The sequence below is a fragment of the Aquarana catesbeiana genome, linkage group LG03, assembly GCF_042186555.1.
Source record: "Aquarana catesbeiana isolate 2022-GZ linkage group LG03, ASM4218655v1, whole genome shotgun sequence".
NCBI lineage: Eukaryota > Metazoa > Chordata > Amphibia > Anura > Ranidae > Aquarana > Aquarana catesbeiana.
The window spans coordinates 181709127-181736894 of NC_133326.1; positions in this window are offsets into that span (position 1 = coordinate 181709127).

A 27768-nucleotide genomic window follows, 5' to 3' on the forward strand; every position below is an offset into this window, starting at 1 on the left:
AGCAAATGTAAAGTTTTTCCCTGATTAGAAGATATATCAGTGAGATTACCTATATTTATTACAATGTGCAACACTTTGTGTGGGTTTAAAGGCAATATAGTGGCTCGGACTAAACTCCAAACTAAATATCACTCTGAGCAGTTTTTTTAAAGTAGATGTAAACCCTAATTGAATGACAGTTAGTTTTCCTAAAGGAGAAGTATGGCCAAAGCTATGTTGGCCATACTCTTTCTGGGCATCACAGGAGTGCAATTCCTTCTGCACTCCCATGATCCATTTTCAGCCAACAGTGGGCTAACATCCGCTGTCAGGTGAAGTCATGCAGCCTGTCCAGGCTCTAGAAAGATCCTGACTTTACAGTCGGAATCCACCCAGATGCCTGGACCGGCAGCTGGCTCAGCCTCTCAGCAAGTTGCTGGGAGACTGAGCCAGCCGCTCCCGCCCTCTTTACTGCCCGGCATTTGCTGGAGGGACAGAGCAAGAATCAGTCACCAGCTCTCTGCAGACTGAATACTGAGAACTGAGCAATCAACGTTTTATGATCGCTTATTTCTCAGTGAAGAGCCGCCAGGGGACAGCTGCAGCCATTAAGGTAAATATGATTGTTTATTTTTTTTGTATTTCAGAACTTCTCTTTTAAAGAGGAACTGCAGCCTGCTCACATAATTTGTAATAAAAACATCTTTGCCATTCTTTGTATATTATTTTATATATACTGTGATTCTGTCCTTGCCAAATATGCTGCAGAAATCTCCCTCCACGAAGTCTGGCTGCATCCATTCTAACTGTGGGCAGGTGAAGCTGCTGCCTGTTCACTTCCTGGATTTACACAGACACATAGAGGCACACCTCCAGCCCCGCAGCTCTCATTGGCCCTCTTATGACTCACCCCCCCCCCCCACCTTCCTGGCAAACTCTCACGAGACTGAGAGAGAGAGAGCTGTGCATGATGTTATCAGCCTAGGCTTTTTTTCCAGACAAGAAACAGGAAGGCTTCATGTACATGGGACATTTTTACAAACTCTCCTGAATGATTTAACTTGATAGATAGTAACCGACATTTAAAATGTCAGTTTTGCCACGTTTACATGCCGTGTTTAGCAGCGTTTTGCCACATTGTGCCCTGTTTGCGTTTAGAAGCGTTTTTTTTTTTTTAATTATTTTTTTTTGGTTTTTAGATAGCCAAAATTTAGAAACACCTGTAAATGAAACACGGCTAAACGCGAGTTACCGCGTTTACAAGCTGTTACAGGCATTTGGCCTTTCAAATGCCTCTGAACATCCGTCCTGAACGCATTTTTTTTAAGATAACATAGAGGAGAGTTCAGGGGCAGCTGAAAAAAATGCCCAACTGCTCCTAAACATCTATTTACCAGCAGCAGTGTTCATGAGGCCAAAGTGGGCTGTATAAGGTATTTACTGGAAAAAAAAAAAGTTTTAGGACTCATGCCCGCGGGCGTTTTTACAGCCGCGTTTAGGAGCTTTTTTTACAGCTTAAAAACGCCTCATATTCAATGGCCTCATACCCATAGAGGCATTTTTAAGCTCCAAAAAAAACCCAGGACCAGCATGTTCTAAAGCTTCAGCACTATAGCTGTAAAAATGCCAGATGCCGGTAAAAGATGTTAAACAAGGCTTAATGCTGGATACACAGCATTAAGCCTCGTCAGGCGTTTCTCTGCCTCTATTCAAAATCAATGGTTCCCTATGGGATCCTATTGATTTGAATAGAAGTTGCACCAAAAGTCGGATCATGATGATCCGACTTGCGGTGCGACTTGTGTGATGGTGATCTTGAAGAGGAACCCCCCCCTGCCAAAATGAAAAAAAATTGGTGTAGGATTCCTCCCCAGGACGAAGGTATGGATTTTGGGGAGGAACCCACACAATTTTTTTTTTTTTCATTTTGGGGGGTTCCTCTTCAAGATCCTCAGCACACAAGTCGCACCGCAAGTGCAAGTCGGATTATCGTGATTGACTTCTGGTGCGACTTCTATCCAAATCAATGGGCTCCCTTAGGGAACCATTGAATTTTAATAGAGACGGAGAAATGCGGCTGAAAGCTAGTATGGCTAAACGTGTATTGCTGCCAATGCAAAACGCTGATAAAACCGCATTTTTAACACTGCTTTTTTCTTGGCGTCGTTTTTTTATAACGCCGTGGGCATGAGGCCTAACTATTCAAAGTTAAAACAACAAGGGCAGAAGATTTAATAAATGGAAAGATGAAAAAATTACTGGAGTTCTGCTTTAAGCACTGTTTAGTATAACAAATTGTGCTTTTTTTGTATAAAATGTTTGTATATATTGCATATCATTATAATTATTGCATATTCTTGCATTGTTAGAGGCAGAAGACATCAGCGGAGGAGACAGAAGATGTCACCAGAAGAGGGAGAAGACCTGGAGAGGGGAGAAGTCGTCGGAAGAGCCCCCGGAGCTGTATGGCTGAACTCGCATCGCTCAGAGATCGCATGTGATCGGCACCTGCGGTGCGGGTGTGAATCACTTGCGATCTCTGAGATCGCGTTAGTGTGAACCCAGGCTCAGGTTACAAAAGGAATACATTGCTCATTGTGCTTTCTACTCCTGTTGGCATGTCCAAGGTCAAGCAGCAGTGCTTGGTTGGCTCATAGAGCTGCTCCTTTTTGTTCCTTTTTAAAGGAATATACAACTATTAAATTATGATTTTTTTACCTTTCTGGAGTTCATCTTTAAGATCTCATCCACACAAAAGGTTTTTCTCTCATAGAATGCTTCCTCCTGGCACCAGTGTTATTGCAGAACAAAAACACCTGATACTTGTAAAAGTGTCTAACGCTTTTTCAAGCATTTAAGCTCTTTTACAGGCATTAAGCACATGGGCGTTAAAGTGATTGTAAACAATCACCTTGTAAAACAACTCATTCAGTTTAAAGGAGAAATGAGAGGCAAACCATTTTTGGATAGATATCAAAAAATATATATATAAATACCTTTTTTTATAAGTGATTGCATTCCCTCTGTTCTCAGCTGCATAAGCGCTGGGGGGAGGAAAAGCCGCAGCACACAGAGCTACCCAGTGAATAGCTGTGCAGGGGGGGGGGACGTGTCAGGACAAGTCTGATCATTGGAGGAGAGCAGGCTTAATTAGGTATAGGGCAGGTTGGGGTAATATAGGGCAGTTTAGGGTGGTATAGGGCAGGTAGGGCAGGTTAGTGTGGTATAGGGCAGTTTGGGGTGGTATAGGGAAGGTTAGTGAGGTATAGGGCAGTTTGGGGAGGTATAGGGCAGGTTAGTGAGGTATAAGGCTGGGTGGAGTAATATAGGGCAGTTTGGGGTGGTATAGGGTAGGTTAGTGATGTATAGGTCAGTTTGGAGTGGTATAGGGCAATTTGGGGTGGTATAGGGCAGTTTGGGGTAAAATAGGGCAGTTTTGGGTATAGGGCAGGTTAGTGAGGTATAAGGCTGGGTGGAGTAATATAGGGCAGTTTGGGGTGGTATAGGGCAGATTAGTCAGGTATAGGGCAGTTTGGGGTTATATAGGGCAGTTTGGGGTGGTATAGGGAAGGTTAGTGAGGTATAGGGCAGTTTGGGGTGGTATAGGGCAGGTTAGGGAGGTATAGGGCAGTTTAGGGTGGTATAGGGCAGGTTAGGGAGGTATAGGGCAGTTTGGGGTGGTATAGGGCAGGTTAGTGAGGTATAGGGAAATTGTGGGTGGTATAGGGCAGGTTAGTGAGGTATAGGGCAATTTGAGGTGGTATAGGGCAATTTTGGGTGGTATAGGGCAATTTTGGGTGGTATAGGCCAGGTTAGTGAGGTATAGGGCAGTTTGGGGTGGTATAGGGCAGTTTGGGGTGGTATAGGCCAGTTTGGGGTGGTATAGGGCAGTTTGGGGTGGTATAGGGCAGGTTAGTGAGATATAGGGCAGGTTAGGGATCTATGCAGCGACAGTTTGCAGTACTTTGAGGCTGCTGTGTCCTCGCCTCTTTCTCCTCCTTCAGCCGTGGGATCAGCTGAGTAAAGAAGTCTGTGGGAGGAGTGGAGGAGGCAGCCAACCAACCCCTGCTGAAGGAGATATGGGAGATCCCCGAGGGTTAGCTTCACTGACTGGGGAGTATTCTAGGCAGCCTCCCTCGCACCGCTCCGCTGCAACTCTGCAAGTGCACACAATATAGTGCACTGTGTAGCGGCACCCCGGTGTTACCCCTTTGGCGGGTGTCACCCGGTGCGGGCCGCATCCCCCGCTCCCCCATAGCGACGCCACTGCATGTCAGGAATATAAAGTGTTGGGGTAACAAATGTTTTTAGTATTTATTCTGGCCAATAAAATGAATTATTTCTGGCCATTAAAATGAATTAACGCTCAATTGCTAAACGCACCTAGCGCTAACGTGTGCTTAGAAGCATTTACATACGTTTACAAGTGACAAGTGTTTTTTAACTGCCTCTAAACACTGCTAAAAAGTCTATGTGTGCATGGACACAAGGCTAACTGGCAGGGGAGTTTAAAGGCAGGAAAAAAAACCATGCCAGACGCCCCTAGGAGCAGCTGTAAAAATGTCCAGTGTGGGGGGGTGTGGTCTGGAGCTGCATGGAATAGGACGTGCAGTGTGAGAGCTCCGCTCGAGGCCTATCCTGCTACCTAATCCTGAGGGCTACATTTATCGCAAATCAACACCATAAAGCACCGGACTGCCGTCCTGATCCTGTGCTGGCATGTCTCCCCCTAAAAGATCCGGCGCCATCGCCAAATTAGTATCGCCACAAGGAGCGGGACCCGGGTGAGGAAGATGGCGCCGACCCACTCCCTGAGGAGGAAGATCAATTGTCTAGGGACACTGCCAAAGTACTGGAGGCCATCGCCCTCTGCCAATCCACCCTCACCTCCAGGATTGAGGAGGTGAAGGTAGACATCTCCTTAATCCGGCAAGACATCCATAAATTGCGGGATCGGGTGTCAGAGACGGAGCGCCGCATCGGCCACGTGGAGGATGACCTGCACCCGCTCCAGATTACCACTGAGCAACTACAACATCAGTTGAACACTGTCCTCTCCAAGCAGGACGATATGGAGAATCGCCTCCGCAGGTGCAACCTCCGCTTCGTGGGGCTCCCCTAGAGGTCCAAGGGCGCAGACCCCCCCACGTACCTGGAAAACCTGCTAATCAAGTCCTTTGGCAGGGAGGCCTTCTCCTCCACATTTGTGGAGGAGCGCGCCCACCGCCTTGCAGCGAAGCCCCCACCTGCTGGAGCCCCCCCACGGACATTCATCGCCAAGTTTCTGAACTATCGTGACCGTGATACCATCCTGCGACTTACCTGAGAAAGAGGAAACGTCCCAGTCGGAAATGTGACGGTGGCGGTTTTCCCGGACTTTTCGGCTGAAGTCCAGAAGAGAAGAGCGAGGTTTACCGAAGCGAAGCGGCTACTTCGGGTGCGCCATCTGCCGTACGCAATGCTTTTCCCAGCCCGTCTCCGTGTGGTAAGCGATGGCAAGACGCACTTCTTTGAGGACCCGCAGACTGTTCCCTCCTAACCCGCACTCTCCATGCATTGATCTTGTGGACCCCTGCAGCCGAGGCTGGAAGACTATCACCCTCACACAGCTCGCATCTCCCTCATACATCCCAGAAATGTGAGTTGGTTATGTGCTGCATTCATCCCCTTGTTTGCCTCCCTCTTTAATTTTTTCTTTGTTGAGGCTCCGTGCTGACATTGCATCTTTTGTATCCGAGCTGCAAGATACTTTCCTTCCCCCTCACTACTAAGCCTAACCCATATGCCTTGGGCGGCTCACCTGCATCCACATCCCTTAAGACTGGATACCTCCCCTGCATTGCTGTGCACCGTCCAGTTTGTTCGTCCCCCAGACCCTGACGGTCACCTTAGAGCAGTGGCTTTTATGTCACCCGTGACTCTTATCTCCAGGCCATTGTTTCCCTGGCCGGCCTCTGCCCCTCCACTGTTAGTGGTTGGCGGAGTGTTAAATCTGCTAAGCCGGTCCAGTGCCTTTGCAGTACGTTTGTTATATATTGTTTTACATACCTTTTTTCACCTTTTTTTCGTTCTCGAATCCAAGCTGACGCACCATATGTACTCTGCTGTATTTATATTATTAATGCTACCTATGTATATAACAATCTGTTTGTTTGAGTCTGCTGGGATATCCCCCAATGCATGCTGGTCCCGCATGTATCAGACCTTCGCAATGTTGGTCCAGCATCACATAAATGGTCATTTTGTCCTTTGGATGCCCAGCAGACAGGTTTACCTTAACAAGATGCATTATGGGCTGATTGCACTGTCTAATGTTACCTGCCGCCCCCTGAGTGTCCGACTGCACGCACTGAGTCTCTCTCATGCAACATGGCCTCCTTAAAAATTGTTACTTGGAATGTCCGGGGCTTGAGTGAGAGGGCCAAGCGCACGGTGGTCCTCTCCCACCTCAAATCTCAGCGGGCGGGCGATCCTCATCGCTAAAACGGTACGCTTCAAACTCCACACATTGCAGTCGGACCTCCAGGGTCGGTCATTGTTTCTGCATGCTTCCATTGGAGGTCTGGAGGTTCTCCTCCTTGCGTTTTATATCCCCCCGCCATTCACTTTCGCTATGCTGCAGACAGGGGTAACTTTCATGGCCCAACACCCATTAATTCCGGCTATTTGGGCCGGTGATTTCAACATGGTTATTACCCCAAGCCTAGACCGGTTGAGCTCGGCTATCCCTTCGGCCCCTGCACCCAGTACCACCAGATTTGGGAGATTTCTATCGGAATTCGCCCTTATAGATACATGGAGACACAAACACCCACAACAAATACGTTTCTCCTGTTTCACCCCCTCACGCTCAGCCATGTCCCGGATAGACTATATTTTTCTCACTCCCTCCCTCCTTCCCCATTTCCTAGACGAAGGTTTTGACGCTAGGATATTATCGGACCACTCCCCATATTGGATCAAACTGCGCTTGCCAGATCCCCCTGCAGTGCGTATCTGGAGACTAAACCCATTTTGGCTTAATATCCTAACGGATTTGGATTCTGTCCAACTCGAGTTGGACCACTTCTTTCGCATAAATAATGGCTCCGCTCCATTCAGATCCGTCTGCGAGGCATTTAAAATGCATGCCCGTATGATCCTGTCTATGCGCATCAATAGACATAAAGCCACCTCTAAACTTCTGCTTGGACAAGCAGATGAATGCCTAGACACCCTGGAGCAGGCCTTCCAAAATGACCCATCAGCCACCAATGCTTCTCTCCTGCGCATGCAGATCAGGCTCACAGACCAACTACATCTCAAGAAAGCCAAACAGGGCATCTTCTTTAACAAACAGCGCATATATGAGCTTAGTGAACGAGCTGGCAAGCTCTTAGCCTATATGGCACACCTAGATCACAAACCCCCATAACAATAACAGACCCAGATCAGGTGGCCGAGGAGTTCAGGGCCTTTTATTGGGACCTGTACTCCTCCACCACACATCATTCCCATGACAAGCTCTCAGCATTCCTACGGGACAACGCTTTCCCAACACTCACCCCTTCCCAGGTCGCCCAGCTTGAAGCACCTATCACCACTGACTGCATAGCAGAAGCCCTGGCGCATCTCCCTGCCTCCAAGACACCCGGCTCGGACGGTCTCCCCCTCAAATTCTATAATCAATTCAGCGAAACTCTGCTCCCCAAACTATGTAAGTTGTACACACACATATTTGATTCCATGGGCGAAGCCCTCATTGTTCTCATACCCAAGCCAGGTAAGGACCCACTGCTCCCCGAATCATATAGATCTATATCCCTACTCCAATTAGACGTTAAAATATTGCCCAAAATCCTTGCCCTGCGTTTAAACAAAGTAATCCTTAGTTTAATACACCCCAACCAGACTGGGTTTATGCCCAACAAAAATACAGCTTTTAACCTCAGGCAGCTTCATATGAATCTTCAATCCCAACATACAGACATTGGCTCCAGAGTAGTGGTCAGCTTAGACGCCGCCAAGGCGTTTGACTCCGTGGAATGGAGCTATCTTTGTGAATGCCTACGTAGATTCGGCTTTGACCCAAAATTTATAAAGTGGCTTCAACTTTTGTATCAAGCCCCCACAGCTCGCATACAAGTCAATGGTAGAACCTCCCGCTCATTCCCACTCTCCCGTGGCACGCGTCAGGGTTGCCCCATATCACCCCTATCACCTTGCCGTAGAGCCCCTGGCTATTGCCCTAAGAAACCACCCTGGCATCAAGGGTCTTCACTGTGGCCAGTTGACAGAGGTCATCAGTCTGTATGCGGATGACATGCTCCTCTACCTCGCTGATGCTGGCCCCTCACTTCAAATAGCCCTTCAAACTATCACAGCCTTTGGAGTATTCTCCGGGTTTCAGATTTATTGGACCAAATCCCAAATTCTCCCACTAGATTTGGGCGCCCCTACTGCTGATCAAGATATGCTCCCTTTAGTTAGAACCAATATCATTAAATACCTTGGTGTGTTTGTCTCCAGATCCCTTCGGGACTACATCACCCTCAATGTTGAACCCTTATTCACTGTCCTTAAATCCAAAACCCAAACATGGTCCCGTCTCCCCCTAGGTGTAATGGGTCAAATAAACTTAGTTAAAATGATCTTCCTCCCCAAACTCCTCTATGTCTTCTGACAGGCCCCACTATACCTCCCCCCACGTATATTTAAAGCCATGGAATCCATCATCAACACATTTATTTGGGGCTCCTCCCGCCACAAGTTGCCATGGCGAGTCCTAAAGTGCCCGACCGATCTGGGTGGCACCGCACTCCCCGATCTTTTTCTTTATTATATAGCGTCTCAAATCTCTCATTTCTTTCACTTTAATTACTTTGATAGAGAACGATACTCCACACTAGTTTGCTTCCAAACCCCTGGCCCACTGTTCCACCCCTTCCAGATCTTATTTTGCGGCCCTCGCTACTCACTTCATTGACCGCAAGAAACAAATGCTATTCCACCATTGTAAGATCTGGCAACTCGCTATGCGTACCGGAGAGGCACCCTGCCCCCATTCTCACACACCCCTCTGGGACAACCCACATATGCCCGAACTAACCTCTATTCCTGATTATGGAGTATGGGTTGATAAGGGCATCACATACTTGTCGCCGGTGGTGGCGTATGGGTTGGTTAAATCTTTCCAGGCCCTCAAAGACAATTTTGCCTTACCTAACTATATGCTATTCAGTTATCTTCAACTCCAACACGCACTCAACACGCAGTTCAGGGGTTCTATTCCGAATCTTGAGATCCCGCTACTGGTAGACATTGTGCTGGGTAAGGACCCCCAAAAACGAATATCCTTATTATATGCATACCTCATGACGCCCACAGCAACGGCTACCGCCTACCAGTTGAAATCTCGTTGGGAATCCGACCTGGGCGCAGTGTCAGATGAAGACTAAGTACAGACCAGGACACAGCCCTAACTGCCCCAGCTGTGGTCACCCTAACGCATCATTCTATCATCTACTCTGGACTTGCCCGTCCGTACAGGGGTTTTGGACCCAGGTGGTCTGGTTTCTTCATGACCGCATGGGCTCCCCACTGTCCCTCTGCCCCCGGCTCTGCGTGTTGGGGCTCCTCTCACTCCCTGAAGGAGAGAAATATCTGAATATCCTTTTGCAAGAAACATTATTTATTGCTAGACTGCAGATCGCCAAGACGTGGATGAGGGGATCCCCTCCTACGCTACAACAATGGATCAGAGCAGTCAACATCACCCTTCCCTATAAAAAAACTGCTCCACACCCACAGGGGCTGCCCTGATAAATACCACAAAATTTGGGACAGATGGTTGGAAGACGTTTCCACATGTGATGCGGTGGACTAGATGCACTCCCCCTGGATAATCCCATGAGCCCCTTTCGTAACTCTCTCCTTCCCCCTGCGCAGGCCCTTTGCTCACACACTACTTCTCCTTTCATGACACGTAGAGTACCTTACTGTTTATGATATGTTTTCATATATGTCAATTGGATTGATTCGACATTATGGTGCCTGTTGCACCAATTACCCGTATGTCTGTATATCTTTCTTTCGTTTATGCTCAATAAACGTTGTTTTGATTAAAAAAAAAAAATGTCCAGTGTGCATGAGGCCTAAAACACCTTGGAGAGGTGATACTCCACATACAAATGAAAGTGAGTAAAGACCTACTATACCAAAAATGGTACCTGATTTCAGACTATTTTCAAAATTAGTTATTATAAGCAGGGAGCAGGGCAAGCAAAGAAAAACAAAGGCAGACACAAAAAAAGCTAATTAGATGCCTCCCCTTTTTCCTTGGCAGAGGTGTCCCTCTTTTGAATCACTGCCCATCACCATTTTTATACAGGACTGCTGAATAGCTTTGAGATGACCACCACGTGGTAAGCTGCTTATCTTTTTTCAGCTAGAGACAATCCAGACTAGGAAATGCATTATTCAATATAGGTTGTGTCATAGTGCTGCAAATCAGCTATAGAAATCCAATGAAATGCAATGTGTTTTTTTTTCGGCTGACCTGATATGCATTAAATAGAGCTGAGCATCTCCAAGCACAGATGGCATCAGCAATACAGTTAAAACAGCCAAATAAGAAAACCTTGGTGAACCGCAGTGAAAGGCATATGATCGTTTTTCAGTTTAGTGTCTGAAAGTGGAAAATCTCTTTAAGATATGTCTGTGAATGTTCTCATTTATCCAAGTCATGGTATGGCTAGTTTTTTTTTTTCCGTTGAACAAAGGTTTTTATTAATCAAGCGTTGCATACATGTTATGTTGACTTTTACATATAAACTTGATAACTGTTACATTGCACATTATCCATATTATAAGTAAGAAAACAGGTACATTAAACTTGCCATGTGGATATGTTCTATGAATGTATATATTACAAATAAAGACTATATAAAGAGGTATTTGCCTGAGTATTCATTTCAAATTGATATGGTTTTACTACACACAGGTATCAGACTCTTGTAGCCAGCGGTCCCATACCTTGTTATATTTGTTGGGGCAACCTCTGTTGACATATATACACTTCTTGTATGGCAAGGTATTATTTACTTCCAGTTTCCATTCCACTATCTTGGGAGGTGTTTGTCTCATCCATTTTTTGGCTATAATTTTCCTAGCTGAAAATAGTGTCTTGTGAAGAAATATTTTTGTATATTTATCAATTGTATCCAGTAGTATTCCAAGGAGGCATTGTTTTGGGTCTAATGTTATGAGTGAGCCCATGGTATCATGCAGAAATGTCACGATTTGCTTCCATAAGCCTTGTATCTTGGGGCATGACCAGATCAAGTGAAAAAATGTGCCTGTCTCTAGTCCACACATCAGACATGTTGTAGATTGAGTGCGTTTGTATCTTGCCAATCTAAGGGGTGTAAGGTATGCCCTATGTAGAATATAAAGCTGTGATAGTCAATCAGATAATTTGGGGGATACTGCCTTGTAGGACTCCAGTGCCTCCTCCCACTCCTCATCCTCTATTGGGCCCACTTCTCTCTCCCATCTGGGTTTCAGATCATATGCTATTTTGGTAGAGATGGGGGTGGATAGCATATTGTAAAATGCCGAGATTAGTTTGTGAGGGTTTGTGTTCTTAATCACTGCCATAATAACATTGGGTGTAGGGTGTGGGACGGATTCAGGAAATTGAGATTGTGTCGCATGGCGGAGTTGTAAAAATCTAAAAAACATTTGGTTTTGGATCGGAAATTGTGAATTGAAGGTTTTGAGGTGTCCATCTTTTAGGATGTGATGTAGATAAAATACTCCCTGCTTGGACCATACACTTGTGTCCTGTATTTTGGTAAATTCTGGTAAATTTTTGTTGTGCCATATTGGTGTGTAATCGTTATGTCGTGGAATTTCGAGTTTAGAGGAAGCCAAGTCCCATATTTTCCTGTAATGATATAGTGTGGTTTGCCTATTTTCCCCTTGTTCAACCCCTCCTGAGCCCGATGCTATCGCGTATATCGGGTCTTTGGTGTGTTGTGCCCACTTTGGACTTAGGAGAGCAAGGAATCTCTCACCATCCGTCTTATCTATGTGGAATAGCTGTGACAACTGTGATGCGATGTAATATAAATTTAAGTCAGGGAGAGCCGTGCCTCCCAGGTCAGTTGGATTCTTAAGAGTCTGCCACGCTAATTTGTGTCTACTGGCGCCCCACACAAAGCGCTTTAAAAGGGCCTCTAAAGATTTGAAATGTTTCAGGGGAAGATATACTGGGGTGTGCCATAGTACATATAGTATCTGAGGGAGTAGAACCATTTTAATTAAATTTATGCGTTCCCAGATCCCAAGTGGGAATGGTATGGCTAGTTTTAGTTTGTCACATGCAACTGGATTTGTTCTGTAATGTTAAAAGCACCGCCCATCTAAGCAGCTTTTTCAGTTCCAATGAGTCAGGAATATACTCCAGCATTTCTAACCACACGATTAAAGTGATTGTAAACCTTAGTTTTTTTTTTTAAATAGCAAACATATCATACTTACCTCCACTGTGCAGTTCACTTTGCACAGTGTGGTCCCGAACCTCATCTTCTGGGGTCCACGGCTCCTCCTCGCATCGGTAAACCCCCTGGGAGAATAGCTCTCCATGGGGGTTACTGTGCGGTCACGCACCCAAGTCAAACACTTGCGTGTATAGACAAAGAATGCTGGACACCGTCCCGCCCCCTGGCGCCCGCATCACATAATATTAATCCCTATTTGTGAGACAACCTCAGCCTAAAAAAATCCCACTATGTAGTTTAAATTATGACAACGTTGTCAACACCTCTTGAAAATTCCCATGGAGCCCAAAATATATGAAAACACATGGTCAAAATGCAGCATGCCCCCAAAGCGAACTTGCTGCCAAATGAACATCTATGATAAGCAAAATGAGAGCAGATGAATGAACATCCATACATGTGACAAATCCAGTACGCTGGATACTTTTTATGCTGCTCCATCTAACTGTCCCCTACTTAATTGGCAAATTAAGAGGAGTTGTCTTCTCTAGGTACTCTACAGATATTACAGCTTTCTCATTTTCTATGGTCCCTACCTGTTCCTGTTAAATTTTCACACAAATTAACGTTCTTCGAACAGGAGAGCCAAACTGAGGGGCCTATTGCTCATGCCCTCTTGCTGGCCCATAAATGGCTCTATTCGGGGCATCTACCACAATGCCACAATATAGAGATCATTGGGAACAAGACCTGGGAATCACTCTTCAGATCCTCCATAGGTAACAAATATCAGGAATCGGGGTACAAGTAAGTTGTGTGTACTGCACTCCTGCCCTTCTCCATTCTATCTACCCTACAGAATCTGTTGGCAATGTAGACAGGGTAGAAGCAATTTACTGCACATTTTCTGGTCCTGAACAGGTTAATGACAAATCCCAAAAATGTACTGATTGGGAACCCCCTAAAAACCTGAATTTGTACTCCTACATCACAATCAAATACCGACATCGGCCTACAAAAAAATCAGGGCTGAGCCACCTAGTGAATGCGGTACAGTGATGCATACTGGCTTTGTGGAAACACCCCCTCCCGTCCACAGTCCAACAATGGATCAGAAGGGTTGAGGATGTCAGGGAGATGGAAAATCTCGGAAGCTCAATTAAAGACATGCATACTAGATTCTGCAATACATAGTTCTACTGGATAGAGTTTATTTGTACTGATGAATTCAAATGATTACTGGCAGCTTGATTGAGTTGGTGTGGTAGTGACACAGAGGTGGGCTGTTGGGGCCCGTGAGCTTCCTTTGAACATTCACGCATTCAACATAAACACAGCTGAGGTCCCTCTCTGTGGCTTTGTGGTGTATATCCCTGTCGATTGCACCCTTCCCCCTACTGTCCCTCCCTTTTCACCCCCCTTAGTCATTGTAAAGGGTGGGGGGATCCCTCTAGCCACCATACAACACTACTCACGAGAGGTGATTGGATCGCCTTTTATAGAGATCACCCCCTTTGATTTTTTTTTTCCGCTATGATGAGTTTTGTTTGCTGTCAGGCCTCATATACAAACTTATCATTTGACTCAACTTCTACTGCCATTTGTAGCCCCCCAGCTTATTTTACATGCCTGTGTGATGATTCACACTTTTAAAGTGATACTAAACCTCCGACCCTGCATTCACTATATTGGGTCTCCCACAGTACACAGAACATGGAAATGCAATCATTTTAGTAAATATAAATGGCTAAATACCTTCTCTCATCAGCAGTATATAGCAGTCTTGTGACTTCTATCAGTTCCTGGTAAAGCTTGAGGAGGAGTTTTCATACTACACTGAGCTGTCCTATCAGAATCCAGGACCCCTGACCCTCTGTCTGGACAGTGCTGATTGGCCCTGTGCTGATCACATGCACTCTCCCAAGAGAAGAAAACTCTATAGCAATACACACCAAACTGAGCATATGCAGCCTGACTCCAGTAACTCTGTCTTATCCTGACCTGTTCTGGAGTCAGTGGAAGAAGAGGAGGATCTGTGCATACAGGATCAAACTGCGTTTTTGCACAATGCAGAGTATTAACCCCTTTGGTTCCACAGTGGTTACAACAAGCATGCTTTACTGCATATACAGACTGATTTTACTGTTGTGGGTTTAGTAACACTTTAACTGTTTTGTAGAGATTGGATCTTCTGACCACCCTTTTTTCCCATGTTCTTTTATGTTCTTCTCTTTGTATATGTATATTGGAAAACTTATAAATAAAGAACGCAAAAAAGAAAAATCCAGCATGCTGTGAAGTAAAAGCAAAAAATTCCAGATCAATAGAAAACACAGTATTGAGCACACAAGCACTATAATCAATTGGTGCAGATAAAGCCTGCCAAATACGTAGGTCACAATGTATCCAGCATTGAGCAACAGGATCCTGTTTTCATATGCAGACAGCCTGTTAATTAGGAGGATGGTATGCTGAGTTTCATCTCCTTGCGCTGACCAGCAGAGAGTTGAATAACTTTGTATCAGATCAGCTTGTAAACAAACTACGGCAGACTGCAACACTGCACCGCTTCAGGCTAGGTTCTCATTTATGCGGGTGCAGGAATGCATGTAAATTGCACTCTTTCTTGTACATGCAGGCAAAATGCATAGCTTTTTAGCAGAGATGCAGGGTGCCATTAAATCTTAACAGCATCCCCATCTGAAAACGCAGAGCGCAAAAATAGGATTTTTTACTTACCGTAAAATCAGTTTCTCTGAGTTCATTGACAGACACAGCCTTCTTTATTCAGAACGGTAGGGTTATATCATCTCCGCAGGAGTAGGACTAGGCAGAACAAAAAAACAACCCCTGGCTACGCCCATGGGCTGTCCTCCGTCAGTATATAACCCCCTCCCTGCTCTAGGTATTCAGTTTAGTAGCAAGCAGTAATAGAAGTATCAAAAAACTCCATAGAGGGATGGGTGCTGTGTCTGTCAATGAACTCAGAGAAACGGATTTTATGGTAAGTAAAAAATCCTATGTTCTCATTCGTTCATTGACAGACACAGCCTTCTTTATTCAGAATGGTAGGAACGTCCCAAAGCAGTGGCGAACATGAGGGGTGGGACAGCGAAAAATCCCAAGGCTAACCCAAAAGCCAACTAGGTAAGAGGAGCTTCACACAGGACAAGCTGGAACCCAACCTGAACGATACCCCTTCAAGAGGGATTAGACCCTCTTAACAGCAGCCTGCAAAAAACTTGCAGCCAAAAAAAGGCATCCGCAGAATGTGCAGATTTTTTGTAAAAAATGTGCCACGAACGCCTGAAGGCCCAAGACGCACTAGGCGCCCGAGAAGAATGCGCCATAACAGGGAAAGCAGGAACCTGTTGATCATCTGTCTGATCCATCCAAAAGAAGGTCGCAGAAGAAGCAGACAACCCCTTTCTTGGCCTGTCCGTGAGTACAGAGAGCCTGACCTCCAAATACTGGCAAATACAACTGAATACCCCAAACCACATCCTGGGCAGATAGGGCAAATTCCTTGGGATGTGTTGCAAGGGACACAAGAAAGGAAACACATGTGCTTGTTCATATGAAAACCCAGGGACAGAACTATAGAAAAGGGCGAAGCACCGCCTAAACCTGGGTAAGGTGAACGAGAAGATAACGCCACCATTTTCGACACCCTGTGAGCAGAGGTGAAAGCCACCAAGAGGCCACCTTCCGAGACAGAGTAAGCAGTGGAATCTCCCGATATTTTGAGAGAGGGAGAGAGAGAGAGCGGCTCCTGGAGAACTGAAAACACCAAGTTCAGATCCCACAGCGGTAGAAGAAAACTGCACCTGTGGAAACAGACATCTAAGCCCTTAAATAAAAAGGGACGCACCAGGGAGCGCGAGACCAGGGGATGCTGAAGACAACCACCAAGGCTGACACCTGGCCCTCAATGGTACTCGAGGAACATTCCTGCTCCTCGAGTACCATTGAAAGAACAAGGATGAATGCCCGGTGATTCACACCAGGATATATTCACTCTCCACATCCGGGGGGTTAAAACCTCCTAAAAGATGGACTCCCTAGCCATCGACAGTGTCGGAACTGCCGCACCTGGCTCAACACAGCCAGGCTGTTAAAATCAGAGACTCTAAGGCAGGATGGAAGAACGGCCCTGGGACCATAGATCCTTCCTGAGAGGCAGTCGACAAGGAACACCGGCGGCGTACCCAGACCGACTGGACCCATCCGGAGATAATAGAATGACCGGAACCCCCGCAGCCGTGATCCTGCGTAAAAGCCACAACAGAAGCTGGAGAGGAGGAAAGGCATAGAGAAACATCACTGGCCCCATGGGCCACCAGAGCAACCCGTGACCTTATCAGAAACCTTGGTACTGTCCAGTTGAACCAGGACACCAAGAGAACTACCTCATGAGTGTCCCAGCGGGAACAAACCCGAAGAATACACGGTGAAGGGCCCATCCATGGTCCAACCCTCCCCAACTGAGGTATCCGCCTGTCAGCATTCCACTCCTGGAATGCATACATCAGAAAAGGGCCGGACGAAACGTTCTGCCTACCGGGGAATACTGGCAACAGCCAGGGCCACCACAGCCTATTTGACGCGCTCTGGCAAAGGGCATAAGCCATCGTGGTTGTCTTGTCCGACTAGAACCGTACCGGGAGCTCCCGAAGTCGAACTGTCCATGATCCAGACCTAGCCTGATCGCTCGAAATTCCAGTATATTACCTGGTAGTCCGGATTCCACCAGCGTACAATGACCCAGAGCAGAGCTCAGTCCCAGGACATCCTACCCGGACCGTCTGGCATTGGGCAGTCACCCTGTTTAATACAAGGGGAGAAAGGATGTAGCCCGCTGAAGAACCGGAGAGCAAGCCACCAGACCGGGGAACCCTGGTTTCCTAACTTAGCTGAATCCGATTGTCCCTAGACCCTGGGCATTTGTCTCATGCCAGGATCTCCCCGAAGGAAGCTTGTATGGAACTGCGCAAATTAAATCGTTTCAAAAAGGTTAAAACTCTCAGACCCAACACCCACACGCAGGTCCGCAGAGGGCCTACCTGCCGGATAGAAAAATAAAAAATGCAACATGCAACTTCTGGAGTTTGTCCAAGAGAAGAAAACACGCTGGCCAGAGCTGAAGCTCGGGCTCAGATAATCCGACGTTCTGGAAGGGTCCAAGCAGACTTCAGATAGTATAGATGCCTACTGAAATCAGTCAAGGTCTGTATAGAAACTACATTGCCCCTCGGGGTAGTCGAGGAGTGGCGGAAGAAGATCGTCCAGGTCAGCCAGGACCGCAAACCCCCACTGATGCAACCACGCCCGTTTCGGGGCCAACACCTCGCTAATACCCGAGGAGTGGTGGCCAGACTGTGCGCTGATCATGTGCCACACCCACAGCAAAACGGAGGAAGTGCTGGAGTCGGTATGCGTAAACAAGCATTCATGATGTCAATAGAAACCAGAAGGTCCCCATGATGAAGGTGTGCTACCGCCGCACTAACGGACTCCATCCTAACCCTCTGTACCCACACAAGGCAGGTCAGGGCCTTAAACTGTTCCCGACACGGGAACCGTGACAACCACACTCTGCAGCAACGGAGCTTGCACATCCCTCTGTGGAGAACAGCAAGCGGTCCAGCAGTAGACACCCATTGGAAGTATTGACATGCAGGGTACCCCCCAAAATACCTGTCTAAGCACCACTGAGGAGACTTTAGAAGCTCAGCAACCAGGGGAACTACAGCCAAGAGGCGTAGCTGACATACTGCAGTGCCTAGACCAATAGGTCCGGCAATGTAGCAAAGGCAGAGGAATTCCCAAATGGGTACCTCACAGCAAGCGTTTTTTTTTTTTTTTTTAGAAACACAAATGCACTCTAGACCCTCCCAGTCTTCAAGGACATTTTTGTCAAGCTAAGAGGAAAAAGGGAACGCTTTTGTAGCGTAAGACGGTTTATGAGGTATCGGCTCTCCGCCGCAGCCACCGCTGCATCCCCCATCTTGAAAGGTTCCTGCACAGCTGTAATAAGTGCGATAACCAGTGCTTTTTTGTGCCCTACTGCAGTCATCCTCACTCCCTAGGATAGGGAGCGTGGCCACCACCCCGTAAGGTGGGCCACGTCCTCAGAGCCAGATAGGAGACAGAGGGGGAGGGGATATACTAGGCTATATGTCTAAGCGCTACCCCAAAAAACACAGGGGGAGGGGGCCACCAACTGGAACCCCCCCGCCTGAGGTCCACGTATGGGATGTCGACCGAGGCCTTGCACAGCGGGCACAGACCAAGGCCCCCACAAAACAGAGCCCCTAACAGGGGGCGCAGACTGGGGCCCCTCACAGGGGGCTCAGACTGGGGCCCCTCACAGGGGGCGCAGACCAAGGGCCCCTCACAGGGGGCAAATACCGTTGCCCCACACAGGAGGCGCAGACCGAGGGCCCCTCACAGGGGGCAAAAACCAGGACCCCTCACAGGGGGCGCAAACTAGGGCCCCTCACAAGGGCGCAAACCGGAGGTGCAAACCGGGGCCTCTCACAGGGGGTGCAAACCAGGGCCCCTCACAGGGGGTGAAAACCGGGGCCCCTCACAGGGGGAAAACATCGGGGCCCTCACAGGGGGCAAATACCGGGGGCCCTCACAGGGGGCAAATATTGGGGGCCCTCACAGGGGGCAAATACCGGAGGCCCTCATGGGCAAATACTGGGTCCCCTCACAGGGGGGAAAACCGGAGCCCCTCACAGGGGGCAAATACCAGGGCCCCTCAAAGGGGGCACAGACCGGGGCCCCTCACCGAGGGCACATTCTGGGGCACCACACAGGATAACAGACCGGGGCCCCTCACAGGGGACACAGATCGGGCCCCTCACAGGGGAGTTGATCCAGGAGGCCACAAAAACCGGCCCAGTAGGCACTGCGAGTGCGGTAGGCTGCAAAGCCGCGGCCTAAATTTTCGGCCGCTGGGTGCAAGAGCGGTCACCTAGCTGGTAGGCCGCAAAGCCACGGCATAAATTATGGCAACCACTCACCTCCCAGTCCCAACCACTAGATGACCCCCCAGTAACAACCCAAAGATGGAAAAGGGGGACATGTCCACAAAGCCCCTAGGCCGGGAGCCTGGGCCTCACCTGGGATAGGGGTGAAGGAAGGGGGGAGAGGGGTGGAGGAGAACCCCGGAGGGAACAACCACCCCAGGGAGTACCCGCGCCCCACACCACTCCAGGGAAGGAGAGGAGAGGAGAGCACGGGTAACTCTCCCAGACAGATCCTCCTCACCACCGAAGTGGGGGGGCTGTCGGCCATGAGGAATGCTGTGACACAGGCCGAGACCCGGTCGTATGCGACCTTGTGAAACGTTTAACTTGCAGGGCCAGCCCCTGTCCAGTGGGGCTATATCGCAGCCAACCTAGCGCGTAGCTGTGGCCTGCGCATGCTCGCTGGCCAGACTGGGGTGACCACTGGATCAAGCATCCAGGTGGTCGCCCAGCCCAGCAGTTGATTGTAAATCTCACCGGAAAAAAATCCAGGAAAAAGAGAAAATAACAAACAAAAAAAAAATCCCAGGACAAGAGATCCCAGTAGGGAACTAAATCCTTACTCCTGACTAGGCAGAAAAAAATTGGATACCTAGAGCAGGGAGGGGGTTATATACTGACGGAGGACAGCCCATGGGCGTAGCCAGGGGTTGTTTTTTTGTTATGCCTAGTCCTACTCCTGCGGAGATGATATAACCCTACCGTTCTGAATAAAGAAGGCTGTGTCTGTCAATGAACGAATGAAAAAGCACCATTTTTAAAAAGATGCAGGGACCTTTTTCCTATGATTCCCTCAGGTACAGTAACCCATTCAAATTAATTAGCTGCTGTGCCCGTGCAAACGTGAGCTGCACCTACCGCACGTGTGTGAACCTCCAAGAGAGCAAGGATAACTTGCCACAAATTTGTGGCAGTGTTGAATTGTAAGTCTGTTAACTTGCTGCAGATTTTCACTGGCAGGTTGTACTCTTGCAGAGGACTTAAAGCACAAGTTCTAGTTGACACTTTTCCAATTTGTAGCAAATTTGCATGGCATATCTCTAGCAAGAGCAAAGTTGCTGTGGCGAGCTTACAGCAAGAGCTCTGCAAGTCTACAGCAAGGAGCAAAGATGAAAATCCAGCCACAGTGACCCTTGTGGTGGGATAACACAATATAACTGAACCAGAACTTGCACAAGACTTGCAGAATGTTTGAAAATAAAGTTCACCTGGAGTCATGCAATGCGGACTTGCTTGTATAACAAATTTGACAAATTTGTGAAGCCTGGCAAGTCTAGCAATAGCTTAACAAGTCGTTTTCAAACTTGTAGCACAATTGCTTGCTATCTGGGCTATCTGAACCTATCTTCACTGCTGCCACATGTTAGGGAATGATGAGCGTACACAGGCAGACTAACCAGCATGAGTAGCAGAGACGGGGAGGGGGTATAATATTTTACCCAGCAGAAGAAAAGAAAAGCCAACAATTTAGTGATTCCCACCCTTGCTTGCTAGCAACACAGTGCTAGATTGCCAGGACAGGCTGTACTGATATAGGCATGTGACAACAGCAAACTTATGTTAGATGTCTTTCCTGGTTATCAGTGAAGTGACATTAAAGTATATACGATCAGAAAATTGGATGAAAAATACAGATTTCAAAGAGATTGTGCAATAATCTGAGTGTTAGTACACAGCTTTCAAAAGCTGATCACGACAGTTCATCCGAAATTATCTGAAGGGACAAATATGAAAGTTTTTCTCATACAAAACTAGATTGTATGATTTTAATTTAATCAGTACAGTTTTCATCCAAATAAAATAGGAAGTGAAAGATTACGCATGCTCAGAAACAAAAGAATACATTACAACACAATACAATACATTACATCACTTCCGAAGCTCTACTCTGTCGTCTGAGAATTTTCGTAAGTTTAGAAACCTCTACATTTTTTATATCAGACTAGCATGCAAAAAAAATGGACGATCATTAGTTTGATATTCTCATCATGTGCACAAGGCTTTAAGCCTTGAAACAGCCTGTCATCTCTGTCCCATCTAGTATATGGTTGCACTGGATGTCCCAAAAGAGGGTTGGCTGAAGACAAAGATCATGCCGGTAACTATTGTCAGTCTTTCCTGCCATGCAATGCTAAATGCTATATGCATGTGTGTGTGTATGTGTATATATATATATCTATATATATATAGATATATATCTATATATATATATAGATATATATCTATATATATATAGATATATATATATATCAGTGTCAGTAGGGCAGAAATTGGTGTCAGTAAGGCAGTTGCTGGGCTCAGTAGTTTTTATTATTTTATTTATTATTTTTTACAATTTTATTTCTTTCATTTTTTTTTTTTTAGGAGCCCCTTTAAGGGGCTTTGGTGAAAAATCAGGAGGCTAAACAGGGGGAATCTGCACCACATGGGTGATTAGGGTGTGCCTGGGCACACCTGGCACACCCTGTGTGCATGCCTATGGTCGGGACATGCAGTTGCAATATAGGCATACAAAGATAGCACACTTATGGAACCAGTATCCTTCCCAATTATCAGCAGAGTGGAAGTAAAAACTTGAAACAGAATGTCATCTCAGCATCCTCTAATGATCGGCTGCACTGTGTATCCCAAAGAAATATCTGCTAGAGAAGGAAGTTTGTTGGATTTCAGTCATCAGCCCAGAGCTCTGCCAGGTATGGGTTCCATGTGATCACTGTGATAGCTCCCTCTTACTATCCTGGGTAGTACATTAGGCAAGATGGCATAGAAGTTGCATCCAGTTGTTCTTTTTATACCAATGAAATCCCAGATCATTATCATTATGCCTTACTGACACCAATCTCTGCCCTACTGACACCGTCATTATATATATATATTTTTTATGTGAATGAGTAGGGTACTGTGTACCTCTTATTCAATCACCTTAGGGGTGGTATCTGAGGGCCCTATTATTGTTAAGGGGGACTTTCAGATTTAAATATGCCCCTAATCCGCAGACTCCCACAACCCCACAACCACCAGGCCAGGGTCGTTGGGAAGAGTCCCTTGCCCTCATCAACATGGGGACAGGGTGCTTTGCCAGGGGGGGTCTTCCCTGGCATAGTACCCCCCATTTTGAGGATGTGTGGCCTTGTATGGCTCAGGGCAAGGGAAGCACGTTTACCCCCCCCCTCTTTTCCACGCCTGCCAGACTACATGCTCAAATAAGGGTCTCATATAGATTTATGGGCAGAGCCCCTCACTTTTTTAAATATTTTGTTTGCATAGGGTCCATCTTGACAGCTATATCAGGCCTTCATCGAGGATAAGGGTCTGATATGTATTTTTAACTCCATGCCATTTTTTTGTAGAAGTCACCCATTAATATCTATATCAGACCCTCATGTAGGATGGAAATCCTCAGATGTTTGTTTATAAACAGAAGTAAAGCAGCCAAAGCTGTTATTTTCCAGCAATTTAAACAGCATTTATTTTATTTTTGTAAATATCAGTTTTTGCCAAACAAAATAAAAAAATAAATTTGCTTTAGTACATGTTCCCCAGGACAGTGCCCAGACCCACATTCCATTTGTTTGTCAATCTCTTACTTATTAGCCTAGAAAATGGCAGTTACTGTTTTTTAATATTCGGCAGCTATTGATTTTAGTGGGGTTTGGATTCAGCACATGAACTTTACCCACGTCTTGCGAACCTGCCTCAAACCAATTGCAGGTACAATAAGCTCATCCCTACTTGGGACCTACATGTTCCATTTTTTCCATTTTTCAGTTTTATTACTCCCCTATGTTCCTCAGAACTACGGGGCTTGGAGCGGGGGGGTTTGCTTTTTCCCTAGCAACACCTGTAGAACATTGTACTTCTCATTTTAAAGGTGAGGCGAGTGTACATTGATGGGGACTCATGTAGCCTGGACCCTTACTGTCTCCACTGTGCAGGTCCCTGCATATTGCTGGATGAATAAGGCCTTTGTACCTCCCCCTTTGGGCACTTTTTGGATTCCCTGGTCAGATGCCTGGACACCATTTCCTCACCTTTTCCAACTGGTACCTTCCATGCTTGCAGCAACATTTTTAGAGGTTACATACCACACCATGTTTCACCTGCCCTTTTTGGGGGCTTTTCTATGATATTGATCCATCAACCAAATCCAACAGCACCCCATGAGCCCATAAAGAAGCTAATAGTGTGAAATGCTTTGGATAGTCACACTCCTCCTTGATACATGTGATATCCTACTATTTTTTGGTTTCTCTACACAGTATTATAAAGTGTATACTAATAATAATAATAGTGTATACTAATAATAGATACCATTCTCTATTGGTATCTTTGTTAAGTGTCTATATGTATCTACATGCAAGATATGGGGGGTGCCTCTTTGGGGGGCTGTAAAGTTGTATGTGGCTGCTGTTTACCCGTATATAATGTTTTTAAGGGGGTTGTACCCCAATACATTTTTACTATGCCGATGTAATAAAATTATTTCCTTTATTCATATATACGGTTGTAAGTTTATTCTATGAGGAGGACTCAAGATAAAAAAAATCCCATTTTGGTTTATGCTTGGTTTTCTATATATTTTTTGGGATGTGGTATTGAATAATACAACTGAACCTATTATTGATCTTTTTTACAGTTGCAGTATATTTTAATTCTTTGAGGGCAAATATTATTATAATATTATATCACATATTATCCTAATTAATATGTTACAGAACAATTCCTTAATTATTTACCAGAATCTGCAGTCCCCACATAGATTCCCTGAAAGAAAAATGTCAATGCTAAATTAAATAGCTTACACAGTATTGTACAGCTCTGTCATTTTGTGAATGATCAGTATTAAAATTCTCTATAAATATACTCTTATGAAAATCATGCAAACTGGCTTTATCGTAAAAGTATCGTATCCAGTTCTAGGCCTGCAGATGTTTAAAAAAAGAGCAGTAGAGGAACAATTTTTCATCAAATTACGCAGCTAGACAGACAAACACATATACATCTTAGTTTCTTGTATTCAAGTTCAAATTGCTATGGTTACAAAGTTTTACAGCGTTTCTAGGCATCTTGGCAACCTTCAGAATCTTGGCTAGTTAGTGTCCATAGTAACCATGTTCCACTTCAATGCTCCATTATAGATATTTATTCGTTTCTGAGTAACGAGTATATTCAGCTCACAGCATCATGTCCGATTTGATGGCTGGGATAATAGTGTTGTATGTTACTATATGAGGTGGAAAAAACTTGCAACTATACAACACAGCACCTAAAACACAATCAATTGTCACAGAAAATAAACTAATGATTTCTTTTTTTTTATCAGGAAAAATCTATTTAGTTTCTTTTAGGTACAGTGTTGACTCCAATAATATTTTATTGTTGATATTCCCTCAAACAATTAACAGCAAAATGACTGTGAACATCACTATTCTAGGGTGTCATTTTCAGATGCATGTCAAATAACTAAAATTGGAAGTAAAATTCCTAAATAATGTCAGCAAAAGACACCATGAATATGGTTTAGAATGTTTTACTCTAGATCGATTTTGACAGTTTTTTACAGTGTCGTAAAAGGGGAACCTGAATGGGGCAAATGCTGCACAGGGAAACCTAAGGTGTGCAATCTGCATGTTATTGGCTACAACCAACAATGTATGTATCCAACTCTATAATTTTGTTGAAGGTACCAAGTATATGTTGCAGTGTATGTAGCAGTATAAGCAGCCATCTCAAAAGCATGATCAGGTTTGTTGTGCGCGGCCGTAAAAAAGCCAATGGATATGAGACCATCTTTGGTGAATACTATCCTCTTGTGATGTTTTCATATTACAGGACAACTAATATATTACCATAAAGTGGTTGCAACCTTAAAAAAAAAAATCCTGATCCTTTAAAGCATAATAGACAGCACAGTGCTTGTGCTGTGTCATTTACCCCTCTCTATGTTCTAAAAAAAACCTGGCTGATCCTGCCAGTTCCCGTGTCCCCCTGTCTGTGCTGACCACTGTAGTCATTGCTGCTGATTACCGTGGTCAATTTACGTGCCTTCGTCAGCCACTGGTGTCCTCTCTGCCACCTCTCCCCCTCCCTCCCTGCCTGTCAGCTTGGGAGTCTGTAATATTACTATTGAGAAATCCTGTAATCTGCTGTGTTGCAGGATTATATAATGTCCAGTGTATGTCTTTGTTTAAAATTATTGCTGAAAATACTTTAATAACAGGGCCGCTGGTGGCTCACGTGACCTCCCGCTGTTCTCCTCCTCTCCTCCCGGCTGACGTTAGCGGGGAATCTCGGCCATACTGACTTTACAGCCACTTTAAATAGATGCACGAGCACAGAAATAGCTTCTTGCTAGGAATAAATATACTCCACCAAGCTTCTTTCTGTCCTGTTTAGCCACACAAGTATGCAAAGTGTTGTTCCTTTTTACACAAGTTATAGAGAAACCCTTTTATTTTCTCAAGCATAATATACTTTGTCTGCTTACTCGGATACACCTCAACTGCAGTCAAACTCACGATGACACATAGCTAATAAAGTGGTCATCACTTGCAGGACCAATTAGCTGAGTGGGGAAGAAAGGTAAGGGATAAACTGTATAGCTGAAAATGCAGAAACTCTGTGACTAGTAGTAGCACTGACTCTTCCCTGGGCACACAGAACAGTTGATGCAGTGACTTTTTGGGTAGTCAAGGTTCCTATTGATTTCTTGCCCCTCGTTAATAGCAACAGGCCTACTGTAAAGGTTATTGTGGATTACTAAAAATGCTTGCTCAAGGTCTGCTAGGCCAAGGTCAGATTCCATAAGCACACGTGAGCTCTCAGAGGAAGCCGCACTGAAGCTTTATAGGAATATTAGTGTCCAAAATATGGATAAATTGACCAGCGCAGCACATGGGAGTAATATCAATAGTAATTGGTTAGTAAATAATCATAACTTCTACCATTAACTATTCTGGCCCAGTCTAACAAAACCAATTAAGGTTTAATTTGTGTTCAACTTTAGAGAAACCTCAGTGGTTCAAAATACTAAGGCAATGTATCACTTACTGGCACAGGGTCGCTATATTTTAAACTGTATCTAACCCTAAAAGCAAAAAAGGAAATATATTGGAGTACACCAGTCCCTTGTTTTGGTGGCTACAGTTTCCAATCACACACTTCCTGTCCTAGGACTTGTTTTTTTTTTTGTTTTTTTTTTGTTTTTGTTTATACGTGATCTTCTGTCCTTTTTTAAATTGTCTTTTAGGCTAGGTTCACACTACTACGATCTGATTTTACTCCAATTTTCAGTGCGATTATGTAATGCAACTGAAATCTTACTAGTGTGAACCAGGCCTTGAAATAAAAATATTATGTATTTTGATAAAACGTTTGGCTAATCATTTCAGTGTTTTTCTAAAAGAAATTTAAATTTAAATTTTTTTTCATTCATACATTACTTTGTAATTGTATTAGCTCTATAGATTTGAAGAATAAGCCTCTAGATTTGCAATGTGAAAATAAGCAGTGAAACATATTCATTGTGTAGCACTTTAAAGAAGGGAGTATGCATAGAAAATAAGCAAATATGGCTGCCCCTATGAACACATGCCAAAGTTCTACCACAAAAATGCACAAACTGTGCAGAAGCAACAACTGTACTGTATGTGAAAGCCACAATAACACCACCATCGTATTTCTTTGTGTCATACATTAGGCACAATTTGTCATATTTTGATAGTAACCCAAAAAAATAATATACGTATGTATCCTAGTATAACAAATACAATTAAATATAAGTGACACCTCGCCAGAAAGACTGAGAATTCTCAATGTGACGGTATTCAAAAATACTGTAATACGCCTGTAGTTCACTTTAGTTATCAATACTTTCATCTCCAGTGGCTATGAGTTTGCATAAAAGAGATTATATGTTTTCCCTTCATGAAAGGTGAAACACAAAGCACAGTGCTGTTGAAACTAAGATTACAATTGTCACTAAGAAAGAATTTTAATACTCTTTTGTTGTGAAACATTTAGATAATTTCCATAAATGTTTGCCCTGGGTGTTTTACGTTTTCTGAACAGGTACCATAAAGTACCTGCTCTTACCTATGCCTTGCTCCCTTGCCACTAAGATATACTGTAGCTGCTGAAAATGCCTGATTTCTCCAGGTAGACATGTACAACCTCTCTGCCTCTCATGAAGCAGCACTCACTGCTTGAGTGGCCAAACCAAGGCCCATCATTGGGTAGGGGAGTTTGTTCAGCCCTATGGTAGTTATGAC